The 18,878-nt window shown below is 41.5% G+C and overlaps 1 protein-coding gene across 2 annotated transcripts in view; it reads right to left on the minus strand.

Moving 5' to 3' along the window:
- Positions 1–18,878, minus strand: part of spata2 (spermatogenesis associated 2) — a 157,406-nt gene that overhangs the window by 68,170 nt on the left and 70,358 nt on the right. For both annotated transcript variants that reach the window (XM_048549840.2, XM_048549839.2), the window contains one exon: positions 15,416–15,530. The gene's annotated coding sequence lies outside the window, so the exon portion shown is untranslated. The remainder of the gene's footprint in view (positions 1–15,415; positions 15,531–18,878) is intronic.

Raw genomic sequence — 18,878 nt, forward strand, 5'->3', positions numbered from 1 at the left:
TGATACCAGGCTCAAAGCATTAGTTCAATTTCTCTCCACTGATGCTGCCTAACCTCCTATGTTTCTGCAGCAATCTCTGTGTTTGTTAATCAAAACTCAAGTTACTGCTGACTAAGCAAAATTTAACATTTTGATTATTTTTTTCTAGAGCAAGAATAATGTGCAAAAAAGTTCACCGATCATCTGACAACTTCTGGATTTCCACGTTTAACTGCACATGTGCAAGTGCCAGAATCTACGAGCACTTTGAAGAAGTAATGATCTCAATCATTGATGGTTTTAGCTGCAAGTTCTTGGACTATATTAGCTCAGAATATGTTTGCATGTATTACCCAAATGTTGACAATATATGGCAATATTTAAAAAAAATTCATCCTAAACAGTGAATGTTCTCGTCCTATTTAAAAGCCACAGATACATGAATTTGTTTGGAAAAGTTAAATGTAAACAACAAGTTGTATTTAAAACTAAATCATATGAAGGAAACACTGCCATCATAATGCCCTGATTAAAATGTTGAAAACTATCAATTACAACAATGCAACAAATGTCAAAACCCTGGAAAGCAAGAAAGGAAAACTTTACTTTTATATACCTTTTTCATGAGCTTGAAACATCCCAAAGTAATTCACAGACCATTGTGTAATCACAAAATGTAATCATGGATGTAATATGAGGAGATGCAATAGCCAAATTCCCACAGACACAAATGAGATTAATCATAGAATCATAGAAACCCCACAATGCAGGAAGAAGCCATTTGGCCTTTCAAGTCTGCAAAAGCCATCCAAAGGGCATCACACCCAGCTCCAGCCTCCAAACCTAAACTCCACATTTCCTATGGCTGACCTATCTAACAACGTACATCCCTGGACACTACAGGGAAATATAATATGACCAATCCACCTAACCTGCATGCCTTAAAGTTCAAATCATCTTTTTTCTTCAAGGGTTAATATTAGCTACAATATTGGAATAACTGCTGTGGTACTCCTCAAAAAGTACAAGAAGTCTCAACTGGGACAACAAGCACTTGAAAGAGGTAATGTGCATAAGACAATGCTACCTTTCCAGCGATATGAAATTTGGGTTCAATGAAATCAGAGGGCAGGCCACCACAGTAATAAGATCACATCATATTAAATATTGAATCCAGCATATAACTGAGGGAAAGAGAGGCTTGAGCCAATTCACTTCTCAATGAGGAAATATTATTTTGTCTCTTTGTCAGGTGTGGAGAAGAATAATAAAGCCAGTATAAATAAGAAAGCTAGTATAAATAGGCAATTATATTTGTAGGTTTTACTGGTGGATGATTTTTGAGAATTATGATGATTACCATATTGCTATTTCTAATACTGATCAATAATGCAAATGGATATCATACTAATTCTAACCCAATATGATGACTTGCACCATTTACTGCACATGAAAACCAAGAACATTGTCTAAACATTTGAAAATTATGTTCCAAGTACACATAAATATAATTAACTGAAAATAAATTAACAAGTTATTAATCAGAAAATTCTCTGTTAGCTGATTTATCAAATACAAGCTTTATAGGCTAATATGTCAGTATTTCACTCGACTTCTCTCATTGCTGAGACCCATGTCAGTGAATGTCTATGTTCTCAGTATTTCTTCCACTGTCTCTTGGTGACCAGAATTTTATGCAGAATGCAAAGTATGATTTGACTAGGGCATTCACAATTTTACCATCACCTCCTCTGATTAATATTCAATCATTGTAATGCTACAGTTCAACATTCTATTGTTTTTGTAAATTGTTACTCTGCATTAGTTGGTCATGTCTTGCATAGAATATACTAAGCTCAACAGGTCTCTTTAACTTTGTCTTTAATTATTTCGCTATTCAGAGAAGATAGAATTTCCATTTCCTTCCTACATTTAACACTTCACATTTCTCGCAGTGAAACTACAGTATACAACTGATATGCAACATAGAAACAAAACTACAGTATACAACTGATGTGTAACATAGAAACACAGAAGATAGGAGCAGGAGGAGCAGCCCTTCAAACCTGCTCCGCCGTCCTTCGCGATCATGGCAGATTGTCCAATTTAGTAGTCTAATCCCGTTTTCTCCCCATAACCTTTGATCCCATTTGCCTCAAATGTTATACTTGGCTGCGTCTTCACTGTTTTGGCATCAATTACTTCCTGTGGTAATGAATTCCACTGGCTCACCACTCTTTGGGTGAAGAAGTATCTCTTCATCTCTATCCATGTAGGTCTATCCTGAATCCTCAGACCATGACTCCTGGTTCTGGACTCACCCACCATCAGGAACATCCTCCCTGCATCTACTCTGTCTAATCCTGTTAGAGTTTTATATATGTCTACAAGATGATGCTTTGTTACCCCTAAGTGCAATAAATTATCTACTACATTTTCACTACATGAAGACACTTTTCTCCTGTGAGATGATAAACTTTTCTTCCCCAAAACCCAGTTCAAGAAGATAGTCTTCTTTCACTATTTTCCAGTTAGCGATGCCATTCCTTTCTCTTACCTGCTCATTAATACTAACATTTCCCTCTATCCTTTCATTAATATTTCCATTCTTTCCTTCTCCCTCAATGTCATTTCCAGCATTTTCATGATGCTGAATTTGCTGTTGCTCTAGTGGAAGTCACTCTGCTGTGGACAAGATTTCTGCTCTCACAAAGCAATTACAGGAGTTTCTGCCCACAGTATGGTTCATGCTTGGAGCCACAGATTGAAGTCAAAAATAGCACCGATGACAGTGCTAATTTTCACCAAAAATTGCACACAGTCATATGCACATCCCAGGCCATTCATTAATTTTCTTCACAGTCACAGCCTTGGACTGTGGGTTGTTTTCTTACTTACTCACTTCCCTGCTGTACAATTGCCTTTTTCTCATTCCTTAGCCCAACTTCTGATTATTTTGTCCTGTATTAATAGAACTACAATTGTCAAAAGAACAAAAACTGCAAAATCAGTGTTCAAGGCTGTCTAAATACTTATCTCACCAGCACAACACAGACCTACAATATAGTGTCTCAAATTAATTGTGTGTGCAGCTTTTCTAGGCAATTTGATAAGGTCAACTGTCTGTTGTGCATTGAATTGTGGGCATTTCATCTGATGTAGCTTCTTGTTCCCTTAAGCAATTCAGTTGTTCTCTGTCCTGTTATCTGGCAGTGGCACTGACTTTGATTATTTGGACTAGCAAATGCTGACTTCAAAATGCTGTCTGTTGATATATAATGCAGTGGATGTTACATAAATGATCATCACAATTGTCTCTGTTTTAAGCAAGATTTGCTTTAATGCAAAATATCGTATTTAAGGCTTCACCACCAGTTTAATATATAAAGACTGTATTCCATATTGTATTGCACCAAGCCACAGAAAAAAGATGATTCCAACTTTGAGTCAGCTTACCACAGTCAGGGCAGCACTTAGGTCAAATATCTCTAGGCTAAGGAGAGGAGTAAATAGTCATTGTCCTTATTTCTGATTGTTATCTTGTGATTCACATTGAAAGTGCAGACTTGATGCTGGGGTGAGAAAAATCCCAAAGAACTGTGGATTCTGGAAATCTGAAACAAAAACAGAAGTTGCTGGAGAAACTCAGCAGGTCCGACAGCACCTGTGCAGAGAAAGCAGAGTTAGTGTTTTGGTTCCAATGAAGAAGTGTCACTGGACCCAAAACATTAATATTGAAGCATAGTTCAGATCATTGTGAACAGTCACAAGTGTACTGGTTCTTTGAGACAGATACTGAAGACTACTAGTCCACAAGGTAAAGAGGGAAGTAAAACTGGGAAAATTGGATTGGGAAGCAATTACAACGAACTTTCTTAGTTAAATTAATCCTGACGGAAAGCCATACTCTCACTATTAATATTTGGTACGTATTGGATGACACCTAGTTTGGTTTGTAATGAAGAAGTAGGTCATTGAGGAACTGAGATGTCATTTGCCAACACCAAGAGATATATTGTTTGTCCCCCTCTATTCTTCCTAAGTTCCTGCAGCAAAGTTAAATGGTGTCCTGACAATAGTGTAAATAAAATTGGAGATTTAATCAAGTTGTGAAACCACATCCCATTGCCTATGATCTCCTGCATTGGTACTGTAATAGTACTGCTCTGGTAAGCCCAACTCAGCATAAAGTTTTGTAAATAATGGGTGGGATGTTATCTTATTGCCATAGTGTTTCTTTTTCTGGGAGGAATTAAAAATGGAAACACTGGATGCTAGTTCAAATCATGTTATTAAATCATGTAAATTGAAACAAATTATTTCAAATTGTATTTAATACATTACTTCATGGAATAGGACACTAAATTCAAATTATGCTGAGATAAATCAGTCCTAAATGATTGATTCCCTGGTAGAATCATTAAATGATGCAGTGTCAATGAAGGCCATTTAGTCCATTGTGTCTGGTCTAGCAACTTGAAAACATTTGAAAATTCAATTAGTTTGACTCAGCAATTCCATTTCAGTCAGCTTGTGATTTTTTTTTCATTCTGAATACTTAACTGTTTTCAAATTTATTATTGTATCTGCCTCCAGCACTATCTCAGCCAATGTATCCAGAATATAGTTACAGATTTACAGGATTGTTATAGTGCACAAGAAGACCAGTCAGCCCATCATGTCTGCACTAGCTCAGAGACATTTTTAAACTTAGTGCCAATATCCCTGCACATGGTTTCTATTTAAATAGTCACCTTTACCATGAATGCTACGACTGAACCACAAATTTATTCCATTTATTTCAATTTGTCTGTCTTCATTTTTGCATCCAAAATGTATTATTTCTCATTTTGCTGACTTAACTCACACCTGCCATGTATTTATTCATTTCACCAGTCTACTCGTGGGTGGAATCCAATTGGGGCCTGAGAAAAGTTGGCTGTGGTGAGATTTGTGGCCGAATGACACAAGAAGTCCAGTTAGGTCCATCTCAAAGGTGGGAAGATCATGCTGCTTCTTTGATGCATTTGCCGAGAGGTCAGGTTAAGTTTCTCATAGGCAGCAGTGACCTACCAACTAAGTCAGCTAAATGGGGATAGTGAGGCTCCAATAGATTGGTAGAGTGGGGGAGGAGGAAGGTGAGGGTGACCTGGTGACCAGGAAGAGATCTTGCTTACCAGCGTCCACTGTGACCTGTGTACCCTGCCATCTCTTTCTGTTTTTGAGATACGAAATGTAACTGGAAAATAAATAGGACAATGGCCACGCTGGTTGGAGTTAGTATCATGTTGAAATCACAAGTAGAGGATCCATGTCACCTGGATGTTTCAACACTTAAAGGGAAAATACCTTGGAAACTCCACCTGCATTTCATTTACTATCATTCCTTCATCCACTTGCAATGCATGTCGAACCAAAATTCTTGGACTTCAAATGTTAGTGAAAGGCAATTTGCAACATACATTGAGATTGCACATCCAACATCGTCAACTCAGTGATGCAGACTTTAGTGGCAATAACTTAAAAGTAGGTGAAAACAGACCAGAAATATCCTATGAGTGATAATGGGAACTGCAGATGCTGGAGAATCCAAGATAATAAAATGTGAGGTTGGATGAACACAGCAGACCCAGCAGCATCTCAGGAACACATATCCTATCACTGGTGAAAATTCCAAGTGTGCCTATGGGAAAAGGGAACAATGCTACTTCGTATGTGATGTAAGCATGCTTATGGACTGTACTGAATTGAATGATGGGCCTCAATGTAGATGTACGTTTGGGCTAGGGAGGGAAACAGAGCTCAGCAGGCACTCCATTGTTGGTGCAATCTGTTGGTTCTTCAGTTGTCCAGCACATTCACCAAGTTGGTGTGCATGCTGCAAGCAGGAGCATGGAGCAAAGAGGTAGGCCTTCTGAAGATGCGATTCTGCAACTTAGAGCAGTTTGATTAGGGGCCTGCAATATATTCCAGACAGACCGTGTTACATCTTGAATTGGAGCAGACAATGAGGTGATATGATTGATGCTGAGGATCCAGGGGAATGGAAGCAGACCCCCGAAGAGGAGAAAGGTCTCCTTCTGCATGACAGACCTTAGATGTGTTGGATGTTACAAGCCCATAAGACCCCATTGACTCCCAGCTCCAGTAGATGAAGGCTGGGGACAGCAGACCATCATGGACTGTAGAATTTGATTTATTATTGTTGCATGTACCTAAGTGCAGTGAAAAGTTTTCTTTTACAAGCAGTAAGGGCCTATCATAGCAAACAAGGAAACACAGATCATAGGGCACTTAGACAGAACGAGGTATATTGAGTTATGGGTACACAGGAGGTGCATAAAGAAAGATCAACATTAAATTTGAAATTAGAGAGGCCCATTCATCAGTCTAATAACAATAGGGAAGAAGCAGTTCTTGAAGCTGTTTGTGCGTATGTTTAAGCTTCTGCGTCTTTTGCCTGACATAAAAGGCTGGAAGAGAGAATTTCTGGGGTGGGAGGGGTCTTTGATAATGTTGGCAGACTTTCCGTGGCAGCAAGAAGTATAAATGGAGTATATGGATGGGAGGCTGGCTTCTGTGATGGCCTGTGCTGTGCTCACAACGTTTTGTACTTTCTTATGGTCCTGCACAGAGCCGTTGCCATACCAAGTTGTTATGCACCCGGATAGAATGCTTTCTGTAGTGTATCTGTAAAAGTTGGTGATCGGCCTTATAGACATGTCGAATTTCCTAAGCAGCCTGAGGAAGAAGAGAAGTTGCTGTGTCTCCTTGACTGCTGCATCTACGTGGGAGGTTCAGGATAGATTGTTGGTTATCATCACCCCCAGGAATTAGACTCTCGCAACACAGTCCACCTAAATAGAGGTGTATAGATAGGGGTGTGTCTTCCTTGTTTCTTCCTGAAGTCAAAGATCTGTTCTTTTGTTTTGCTGACATTGAATGAGAGATTGTTATAATTTTACCATGACACCAAGCACTCTACTTCCTTCCTGTATTCTGGCTCATCATTGTTTGATACCTGGCCTACAACAGTGGTGTCCTCAGCAATCTTGCAGATGGCGTTCATATGGAATTTAGTGACACAGTGGTGGGTGTACAGGACGAACAGGGCTGAGTACACATTCTTGCAGAGCGGCAGTGATGAGGATTATTGTGGAGGAGGTGCAGTTGTTTATCTTCACTGACTACAGTCCATGGGTCAGGAAGCTGAGGATCCAGTTGCAGAGGGTGGAGCCAAGACCTTCATCTCAGAGTTTGGAGATTATTCTGGTAGGGATTCTGGTGTTGAAGTCAGAGCTGTAGCCTTTGGTTGTGAAACCACCATTTATACCTGGGGATAAACTACAGAATCGTTTGGTTTTATTTGAATTCACATTTGCCAGGATTAGGAACAGAGTATTAGTGATTTGGAGTGCATGTTTAGATGGAATGTAGCTAAGGACAAGCCAACAATATGGCCTGGTGGCCAATCAATATCTGGTATGAGAGAATGGGGTTCTCTGTGCAAAGGAGTGCCAGCCATGTGGGCTATGTCCCATGAACAGTGCAGCTGCTTTGCAATTACATTGCCCATGAAGGGTAGCACCAGATTGCCAACATTTATTTAAGTGCACAGTAGCCTTTTAGAGGTGGCATAAACACAAAGTACGTTGGTCCTGTGGCAGTTATCTGCTGAGTGGTGAATTGTTCTGTGAAAAGCATGTGTGGAGCCTGCTTTATAAGAAGAATGCTACATGGATTTGTTAGCACACAGCTCAGTAGGAAGCTGGAGGCGTCGCATGACAAGGTCAGCAGCTGACAGCTAAAGGTCCAAAACCACTTTCTCCAAGTTCCAAATATGGAAAGTAGTCACCTCGTTGGATCTTCCTGCCCTGTCAAATGCAGTGTTGGACACAGGCCACAGATCTTTGAGAAGGATGTGTGGGGGTTGGGATAAAAGGGATAACTTGGAGCCCCAGCCTGGCTCTGCCCTTGCACTTTCGTCAACGGCATTTGCAGAGGGCACCTTTAACTGGCAGCCAAGCTGCACAGCATCTCCAGCTCCGTGTACCTCATGGTGATCATCATCAGGCTGATAGACCCAGAGACACTATCTTGGTGAGATGACCTGAAGGCCAAAATCGGCCCCAGACAAAAGGAGAAGTCCAAATCGACCACTGCAGTCCCTGATACATCAGCAAATCCTCAAAGATCAAGGAACAGCCTTCCCCAGCCTTATTGAACAGCCATTAGCAGTCTTTCTAGATAAACAGTTCAAATACAAATGTGGGGAGCTGTAGATAGGGTGTAATGAATCCTCTGAAGTGTGTGTCAGAAGTAAGTAGCTAGTGTAGATTTGAGACTTTTCCTTAGAGACTTAAGACTGCTTACTGAAAAGCCCTGTGAAGAGATTGACAGAGATTAATACTGTTTAATTAAAGTATGTAGTAGAGTCTGATAAATATTGTTTATCCTTGATACATCGATTATATCATTGGTGCTGCTTCCCTCTTTTGTTTGGAATTGGAAAACTTCATCAATTTCACCTCCAATTTCCACCCTGCCCTCACTTTCACCTGGCCTATCTCTGACTCCTCCCTTCCCTTCCTCGACAGTTCTGTTTCCATTTCTGGGGATAGGCTGGCCACTAATGTCCATGACAAACCGATTGACTCCATAGTTACCTGGGCTATACATCCTCACACCCCACTTCCTGTAAAGACTCCCATCCCATTCTCTCAGTTCCTGCGTCTCCGTCACATATGTTCAAATGAGGCCAACTTCAACAAGGAATCCTCCAAAATGTACACTTCCTTCTTCAACCGAGGATTCCCCAGCTCCGCTGTTGACAGGGCCCTCAATCGGATCCAACCCATCTCCTGCACTTCTGTCCTCGCCCCTTCTCTTCCCTCCTGCAACAGTGATAGGCTTCCCATTATCCTCACCTACCATCCCACCAGCATCCACATCCAAAAGATCGTCAGATGCCTTTTTATGCCACCTCCAGCGAGATGTCACCACCAGATTCCGCTCTCCTCCCCTGCCTGCCTTCTGCAGGGACTGTTCCCTCCAGGACACCCTGTCCACATTTCCTTCACCCCCAACTGCAACCCACAACCCCATGGCACCTTCCCCTGTAACCGGCGAAAGTGCAACACCTGTGCATTTACCTCCTCTCTCTCCAGTATCCAAGGGTCCAAACATACCTCTCAGGTGACCACCTGCAATTCCAAGAATCTAGTCTACTTCATTTGCTGGTACCATGTGGTCTCCTCTACACTGGGGAAATGAAGCGTAAACTTGGCAACCGCTTTGCAGAACATCTACGTTCTACTGGCATAAAAGACCCTGAACTACCTGTTTCCTGCTACTTCAATGCACCACCTTGCTCCCTGGCAACATCTCCATCTCTAGATTGCTATAGTGTTCTAGTGAAGCCCAATGCAAGCTGGAAGAACAACATCTCATTTTCAGCTTGGGGACCCTACAGCCCACCGGACTCAATATTGTGTTCAATCATTTTAGAGCCGAAAGTCTCCCATGTCTCAGCTCCCCACCCCGCACACCAGGCCTTGTAACCACACAGCCTGCCACTACACGCCCACTGTTGTTAGTCACTAACAGTCCCCATTAACAATTATTCATCCTCCTTGCCTGATCGTTAGCAACTCCTTTGTCTGTCCAACTGTCTTTCTCTCTCTTTGGGCTCTATCCTCTCGTTTACTCCATACCCCACCCACCTCCCTATTTTCTGCACATAAACTGACGTTTGCCCAGCCACCATCAATTCTGAGGAAGGGTCACCAGACCCAAAATGTTAACTCCGTTTTCTCCTTCACAGGCGCTGCCAGACCTGCTGAGCTTTTCCAGCAACTTTGTTTTTGCTCCTGATTTACAGCATGCACAGTTCTTTTGGTTCTTATCCTTGATAAAGTTGAGTTGGACCTTCCACTGATTCTTGTCCCCCCTTATCTATCTCACCGCGTAATGTGCCCGAATTGAAACGGATTAATGCAAACTGGTCTAGGTTACTCAGGGTAGGTTTTCCCACCTAACATTTTACAACAAAAGTAAGTTATTTTCCCCTCTTGACACATTTATCAGTTATCTTTTTTTATTCAGCTTGATTCTCTGTTGTGGTCAGATCATGACATTTATCATAACTACCTGGTTCCTTTTAATCTCTGATAGTCATCCAAAGAGCTCCAATTTTGGATACACTATGTTTCCTTGTAATGGGAATTCAAGAGTTCTTTAAAATTTTCTGACAAAAATGGTGATGCGTGCAGGACTAAACCACAGTTTTCAGCTTTGATTAGTTAGAAAATTAGCCTTTGAGCAAGTTTGCAGCCAGTCTGAGGTCAATTTTCAATGATGTGTCTTGCTCACTTCCAGAGGACACAAAAGGAACCCAGTTTCAGGAAAACAGAGAAATAAGACTTAAAACTGTTCATTTTAGCTGTTCAGAATTGATGCTACACTAAAAACATTGGTTTGGATATACGAAAACTTACATTACACTAAATACAAAAGTTTATTTTAGTATGATGGTGCACAAGCTGCCAAGTATATAAAATAATGAAATGTGAGGCTGGATGAACACAGCAGGCCCAGCAGCATCTCAGGAGCACAAAAGCTGATGTTTCGGGCCTAGACCCTTCATCAGTTACGTCCACCTTAAATTACCAGAATGGCCTGGAGGTTCTGGCATTTTATGGTTGAAATTAATCACATTTGTAGTATTGGTTGATGTTGACGTTGTTGAAGAAAATGACTTTGATCTAATTATCATCCTCCACAGTGCGAAATAGTTTGAACTAACTCAAGAGTTGAACCAAGTCTTTTTTAGAACATAGAAAGATAGGGCAGCACGGTGGCTCAGTGGTTAGCACTGCAGCCTCACAGCGTCAGGGACCCAGGTTCAATTCCAGCCTCGTGCGACTGTCTGGGTGGAGTTTGCACATTCTCCTTGCGTCTGCGTGGGTTTCCTCCGGGTGCTCTGGTTTCCTCCCACAGTCCAAAGATGTGCATGCTAGGTGGATTGGCCATGCTAAATTACCTGTAGTGCTCGGGGTGAATGGGTTACAGGGGGATGGGTCTGGGTGGGATTCTTTAAGGGGCAGTGTGGACTCGTTGGGCCAAAGGGCCTATTTCCACACTGTAGGGAATCTAATCTAAAAACATAGAAAAGTACAGCACAGTACAGGCCCTTCAGCCCACGATGTTTTGCCGTGGAATATTCCTAACCCAAAAATAAAATAACCTAACCTACATTCCCCTCAATTCACTGCTGTCCATGTGCATGTCCAGCAGTCGCTTAAATGTCACTAATGACTCCGCTTCCACGACTACCACTGGTAAACTATTCCGTGCGCTCACAACTCTCTGGGTGAAGAACCTCCCTCTGACGTCTCCTGTATACCTTCCTCCTAGCACCTTAAAACTATGGCCCCTCATGGCAGTCAATCCTGCCCTGGGGAAAAGTCTCTGGCTATCGACTCTATCCATGCCTCTCATTACCTTGGACACCTCGATCAGGTCACCTCTCTTCCTCCTTCTCTCCAGAGAGAAAAGTCCGAGCTTAGTCAACCTCTACTCGTAAGACAAGCCCTCCAGTCTAGGCAGCATCCTGGTAAACCTCCTTTGCACCCTCTCCAAAGCCTCCACATCTTTCCTATAAGAGGGCGACCAGAACTGGACACAATATTCCAAGTGTGGTCTCACCAGGGTTCTGTAGAACTGCAGCATAACCTCGCGGCTCTTAAACTCGATCCCCCTGTTAATGAAAGCCAAAACACCATATGCTTTCTTAACAACCTTATCCACCTGGGTGGCAACTTTAAGGGAGCTATGCACTTGAACACCAAGATCCCGCTGTTCCTCCACACTGCCGAGAATCCTGCTTTTAATCCTATATTCAGCATTTAAGTTCGACCTTCCAAAATGCATCACTTCGCATTTATCCAGGTTGAACTCCATCTGCCATTTCTCAGCCCACCTCTGCATTCTATCAATGTCTCGCTGAAGCCTGCAATAGCCCTCGATACTATCAATGGCACCTCCAATCTTTGTGTCATCAGCAAACATACTAACCCACCCCTCAACCTCCTCATCCAAGTCATTTATAAAACTACAAAGAGCAGGGGCCCAAGAACCAAGCCCTGCGGGACACCACTCAGCACTGACCTCCAGGCAGAATACTTACCATCTACAACCACTCTCTGCCTCCTGTCAGCCAACCAATTCTGAATCCAGGCAGCCAAATCACCCTGTATCCCATACCTCCTGACTTTATGAATGAGCCTGCTATGGGGAGCCTTATCAAATGCCTTGCTGAAGTCCATGTACACCACATCCATTGTTCGACCCTCGTCAACCTGTCTCGTAACTTCCTCAAAGAACTCAATCAGATTCGTAAGGTATGACCTGCCCCTCACAAAGCCATGCTGACTCCCTTTAATCACACTATGCTTTCCCAAATAGTCATAAATCCTATCCCTCAGATTTCTTTCCAAAACCTTGCTGACCACAGACGTAAGACTGACTGGTCTGTAATTTCCAGGGACTTCCCTATTCCTTTTCTTGAAAAGAGGAACAACATTTGCCTCCCTCCAATCTTCCAGTTCGACTCCCATGAAGAGTGAGGAAGCAAAGATCTTCGCCAGCGGCTTAGCAACCTCCTTTCTCGATTCCCGGAGAAACCTAGGATAATTCTGGTCTGGCCCTGGGGACTTATCAATCTTAATGTTTGCCAAAATTTCCAGCACCTCAACTTCCTCAATCTTGATCTGCTCAAGCCTGTTTTCCCGCTCCTCAAAATTCTCATTCACAACAAGGTCCCTTTCCTTAGTGAAAACCAAAGCAAAAGACTCATTTAAGGGCTTTCCCTATCTGCTCAGACTCCACACACAAGTTCCCTACGCTATCTCTGATTGGCCCTACCTTCTCCCTGATCATTCTCTTATTCCTCACGTATGAGTAAAATGCCTTTGGGTTCTCCCTAATCTTTCCTGCCAAGCCTTTTTCGTGCCCCCTCCTGGCCCTCCTCAGTCCACTTTTGTGCTCCTTCCGAGCAAGCCTGTAATCCTCTAAAGCTGTGCTAGACCCTTGCTTCCTCCACCTTACGTACACTGCCTTTTTCTTTTTGACAAGTAGCACCTCTGTACCTGTCATCCAAGGCTCCTTAATCTTACCCCTTCTTACCTGTCTCAGAGGAACAAATTTATACATCACTTGCAACAACTACTCCTTAAACAGTCTCCACATGTCTGCTGTGCCCTTTCTGTGGAACAATTGCTCCCAATCTGTACTTCCCAACTCCTGTCTGATAGCATCATAGTTTCCTTTACCCCAGTTAAATATCTTCCCCTGGTAACTGCTCCTTTCCCTTTCCATGGCTATGGTAAATGTGAGGCTGTTGTGGTCACTGTCGCCAAAGTGTTCTCCCACAATGAGATCTGACACCTGTCCTGGCTCATTGCCGAGCACCAAATCCAAAATGGCCTCCCCCCTCGTCGGCCTGTTCACATACTGAGTAAGGAAACCCTCCTGAACAGGCATAGATAGAGTAAATAGACAAGGTCTTTTCCCCAGGAAGGGGCAGTCCAAAACTAGAGGGCATGGGTTAAGGTAAGAGAGGAAAAGGGACCTAAGGGACAACATTTTCATACAGAGGTTGGTGTACGTATGGAATGACCTGCCAGAGGAAATGGTGGAGGCTGGTACAATTACAACATTTAAAAAGGCATCTGAATGATTATATGAATTAGAAGGGTTTGGAGGGACAAATGCTGACAAATGACACCGGATTGATTTAGGATACCTCATAAACATCGACAAGTTGGACTGGAGGATCTGTTTCCCAGCTGTACATTTCTATGACTCTATGAGCCTATAAATAGTCATTCAACACAAATATTATTTCTTGGCATTATTTGATTTTACATTGTGCATTACGTTCCTGTTTGCAAAACGGTACAATACTTTGAAACCGAAGAAAATATGATCAACCAACTCCATCTTAAAATGCTTGTTTGGGAAAATGCTTGTTAAAAAGTCTGAGTCAAGTGATGTGTTCACTATTTCACATCCATGTGAGGTCTAAACTGCATGCCTCATTAACAGTGGATATAACAGTGTAAACAGCAATGAACATAGTACATTCTAAAGCAGGCAGACCTTATTTGTTGTTACAGTAAGAATCTTAATGGACTGTAACTTCTCCCTTCTGGGAAGTTTGACACCAAGGCATTTCAAGATTTCAGAATTTTTTGGATTATAGAATAATGTTAGATTGCCTAACCACCAACATGTGAAACGGTAATAAATAAATACTTGAGACTAAACAGTGGCACACTAGAAAGCACGAATAGAAATACTTGTATTCACCCAAGTGCTATAATTTCCAGTTTTCCAAAGCCCTGTTCTGAACTAAGTTGATGTCGATGGAACAACTGATTGCAAGTGAACCAGAATTAGCTGTACTGAGAAGTCCAAACCGTAAAAAGTAGTTTGTGTTTACTAATCACTCAGGATAAAATAGCTGAGACCAATTCCCGCAAAATTAAATGTGATGCCAGGGTGCCAGGGTTGTAGTGGGTTGGACAAGGCAAAACACGCAACATCAGGTTATAGTCCAACTGGTTTAATTGTAACCTGAGGAGGGGGCAATGCTTCAAAAGCGTGCATGTAGAATTAAATGTGAAAGATATATAAACAAAGCAACAGTTGTAGACAACTTAATACCAGTGTGAAAGGCTTTGATTTTTAAATATTAATTCCTATGTATTTAGTCACTTTTTCTCCCTTAATCTTTTACCTTATGTCTCTCTGCTTCAGTCCATCCACTGAAATTGTTAAATACTGATCCTGTTATCTTAGGTAGAAGCAAAACCACTTGAATTACTATAAAGATCATTACTTGCACAATTTCACAATGTGTTGCAGTGCCCTGAGTACTGTGTGTATGGGTTGCGTGACATGCTTCAAAGAATTCCAGACAACGGCTGTTTCTAGATGTCCAGTTTTTTTGGAATGAAGAGCTTATAGTTAATTAATTGTTCATCCAATAATCATCAACTCCGTCAACCTAGAAATATTCTTAAAAAGGGGGTATAGATGACAAAACATGCTACTGTATTGCAGCATCATGTGCTATTGAGAGTGCAGGATCAGCAAATGGTTTATTCAATCTAAATTCTATTTGATTCTTTCCACAACAGTAAAACATTTTCATTTTCTTGGATGTTTTCTTGGTATTCTCCCTCATGCCCTGTGTGTAAATGTTTGAATTTACTGTCCCAAATATCATTTGTTTTTCTGATTTCTCTTTCCTTTCTTCTGCAGAATCTTGGAAAATATTTATGTTTGAGCAGAAAAATCTCACGATATCAGCAGAAGACAAGTGGTGACAAGTTACAAAGCATGACAATGCAAGAAAGATGTATTAACATACTCAACTGAATCGTCATGATGGGAAAGGCCTCTTAGTTGACAAATGAATTTCTGCTGATGATCATTAGCTGTTTCACAGGCCAGATTCAATATCTTCCACAATGTCATCAGGTGTCCTTATTTAAACAAAAACATTTTTAAAAGTCAGCAGAACTAGTCAGACACTAACAAAGGAATGTTTTTTTTTATAAAAAGGCATTGATTGATGTTGTGCCTCTCTCATTAAAACAAAAACTAAATTTGACAATGGTAGTAATTCTCTGGCAACAAATAAAGTAGGGACTGCTGTATATAACACAACTTAAACATCATCTTGCACATCTTCCACTAATAATTGAGATCTGCTTGTCAATTTATGAACATAACTGGTTTTCAAAAAGTTAAGCGTTTTCTCAGGATATTGAGTGACATTGAATTATTTATTGATACCCTAAACAACACAAACTTACTTTCCTCAAAAAATTTAACAATTTTAATGATTTCTAACAAGCTGACAATGCAATTTGGTTTTAGCCTTTTAAAATATCAACAATAATAACAATGCCAACAGGTAAATACAGCAAAAAAAAAGGTGGGTGCACTGCTATTGCCACATAACATTGGTTTTGGGAAAAGGATTAAAAATGAGCAATTGCAAACATTTCAGGGTTCCCACATGTTTTGGTTAGATCAGCAATGGTCCTATAATAAAAATTATTTATTGCGTTGGAATACTCTGTTTTGATCAGAGAGATGTTCGCATCAGCAATGTTTGAAGTTGATTTGAATCAGCAATAAACACTTTACGGAAGTATATTTTAGCAAAGGCTGTGTGATCAAAAGAATGTGAATGATATGGAAATTAAAAAATGTGTTCTGACCTCTAACAACTAATAGCTCCAATCACTGAAAAATTAACTGACAACTCACTATCCAACTTACATCAAAGAGATGTCAAGCAAAACGTAACTAATATTCAGTAATAACGTGGAACAGGAATAATAAAAGCAGTACATATTCAATCCAGCAATTTTCTAATTTAAAATGTTACATTCTGGATTATTCACACTGAGCAAATCAGGCATAGATTCTGTCATAAACCGAAACTTATATTATAAAATGCATTGCAAAATGCTTGCACTGTCCTTCTCCTCCAGATCAGGACCAGCAAAATGACATAGTCCATGTTATTACCAACAATATAGGTAGCAAGGGGAATGTAGTCCTGCAATCTGAATTTAGGGAACTAGGTAGAAAATCAGCAAACAGCACCTCCAGCAGTCTCTAGATTCCTATTAGTATCATGCACAAATGAGTGCAGAAAAGAAAAATAAGATGGGTAATGCATGTTGGGAAAAATCATATGGGGGAGAGGAATACCTTGCGGGCATCTTACTATTGATGTCGGGAAGTTTTAAACTAACCTTGCAGCTATGTGTGAAGTAGAAGAGTTTGACAGCAATACCAAGGTGCACAAAACACGGAGAGAGACATGGAGCGCTAGAATAGAATATTGTAAGCGAATTTGGAGTGAAGGAGAATGAAAAACATTTCAATCAGACGACACTACATTTATGTCAGGCTCCTAATCTCATATGAGGTAAAGAACCAAATGAAAGGTAGCACATCATCTGTCTTCACTCTTTCTACCCAATTGTGCGTTGTTTTCCTCCTGGATTGAGAAAGAAGTAAGTATTAAGGGATAAGAAAATACATGGCAAACCACTATGATTGTGCAGGTGGGAGGTGTCCCAAGTGAGTGAGTGGGCATCCCAAGTGGGCTTGTAGAGTTACTGGTGTTGGGGTTGAGCAGCTTGAAAGTGAGTAGGGAAGATGTTGCAGATTGCAGCAGAGCTTGAGCCTCAGTGAGAAGTGGGTAAAGTAGCAGAAATAGAGAGAGTGTGATGTTGCAGAAATCTTACACTGGTGAAATGGTGAAGGACATTGACTTTCTTCCTTCATTACTCAGCATTCCTCCATTCAGCTGAAAGTGCTGTAACTCAGGTGGCAATACCAGACCTGGCTGGCATGATCTGGTGTCTTGGCCTCCACTGCTGGTCCTGAGACAGGAGGAAGTTCCACCTCTGCACCATCCCATCCAGCAGGATCTCCATGGCCTAACCACAAAGCGAAGGCACCAATTTCTTCTTGTCCAGGATAAATGTCAGGAACTGCATAGGCAGCATTGGACAGTCAGTGCTTGTCTTGTAGACAGTGCCCTTTTAAAGATGGCATTGGTTCCAGGTAAGGCAGTGACTTGCTGTGTGGTGTCTTGTTCCACGAATGCCACGTGGGTAAGGTGGGGTGAAAGTCAGATGTCAGTATCATTGCTGGTGCGTTGTCAGGCCTCACAGTCTTTGTTGCACTCAGTGCCTCTAGTCATTACTTTACATCATATGGAATAAATTGAATTGGCTGAAGACCGGCATCTGTGATGCTCTATTCAGCATATCTGACTGAAGTTTTTTTATTTCCTTATTGAATGTGGGCATCACTGCCTGGGCCAGCATTTCTTGCCCATCCCTAGTTGCCCTTGAGAAGGTGGTGGTGAGCCAACATCTCCGAACAGTTTGATTAAAAAAAGGTTGTCGCAAATGCTTCAACCCTATCTTTTGCGCTGATGCATTCCTCCAGTAAGTTGTTTAATTGTCTACTACCATTCACAAGTGGATGTGGAAGGATTACAGTGCTTAGATCTGACCCATTGATTGTGGGATAGCTCTATCACTTGCTGCTTACACTGTATTTGTTATATCAGTCACCAGGCTGATGCCTGATTTTTTAGATGTGCCCAGTGCTGTTCCAGGCATGTCTTATGGCACTCTTGCATTAAAATCCGGTTGATCCCCTGGTCCATGACTGATCTGTTTGTGTTCTGAATTCCACATTCCCATCTATCCCTGACAACCTTTGATTCTCTTGCCTAAAGATGATCTATTTTCTTATACCATAAAACTATTCAATTACCCTGCCTCTACCATCTTCTGAGAGAGGGAACCCCAGAGTCACACAATGCTCAGAGAAAAAAATCCTCTCTTCAAGCATTGGAAAAGGTGCAGAGGAGATTTGGCTGGCTGTTGCCTGGAATGGAGGGAAGGCCTTATGAGGAAAGGTTGAAAGAGCTAGGGCTTTTCTCTTTAGAACGATGAAGGATGAGAGGTGACTTGATAGAGGTGTACATAATGATCAGAGGTATAGATGGAGTGGACAGCCAGAGACTATTTCCTAGGGTGAAGGTAGCTTTAAGAGTGGACGTAGTTTTAAAGTGAAAGGAGGTAGATATCGGGGAGACGTCTGAGGTAGGTTCTTTTCTCAGAGAGTGGTGGGGGTGTGGAATGCATGGCCGGAGAGGGTAGTGGAGTCGGCCTCATTAGGGGCATATACGTGCCTATTAGGTAGGCATGTGCATGATAGTATAAAGTAGGGGTGGAGGTTAGGTTGACCTTACGTTAAGGGTAAAAGTTCGGCACAACATTGTGGGCCAA

The sequence above is a fragment of the Stegostoma tigrinum genome, chromosome 19, assembly GCF_030684315.1.
Source record: "Stegostoma tigrinum isolate sSteTig4 chromosome 19, sSteTig4.hap1, whole genome shotgun sequence".
In the NCBI taxonomy this organism is placed as follows: Eukaryota; Metazoa; Chordata; class Chondrichthyes; order Orectolobiformes; family Stegostomatidae; genus Stegostoma; species Stegostoma tigrinum.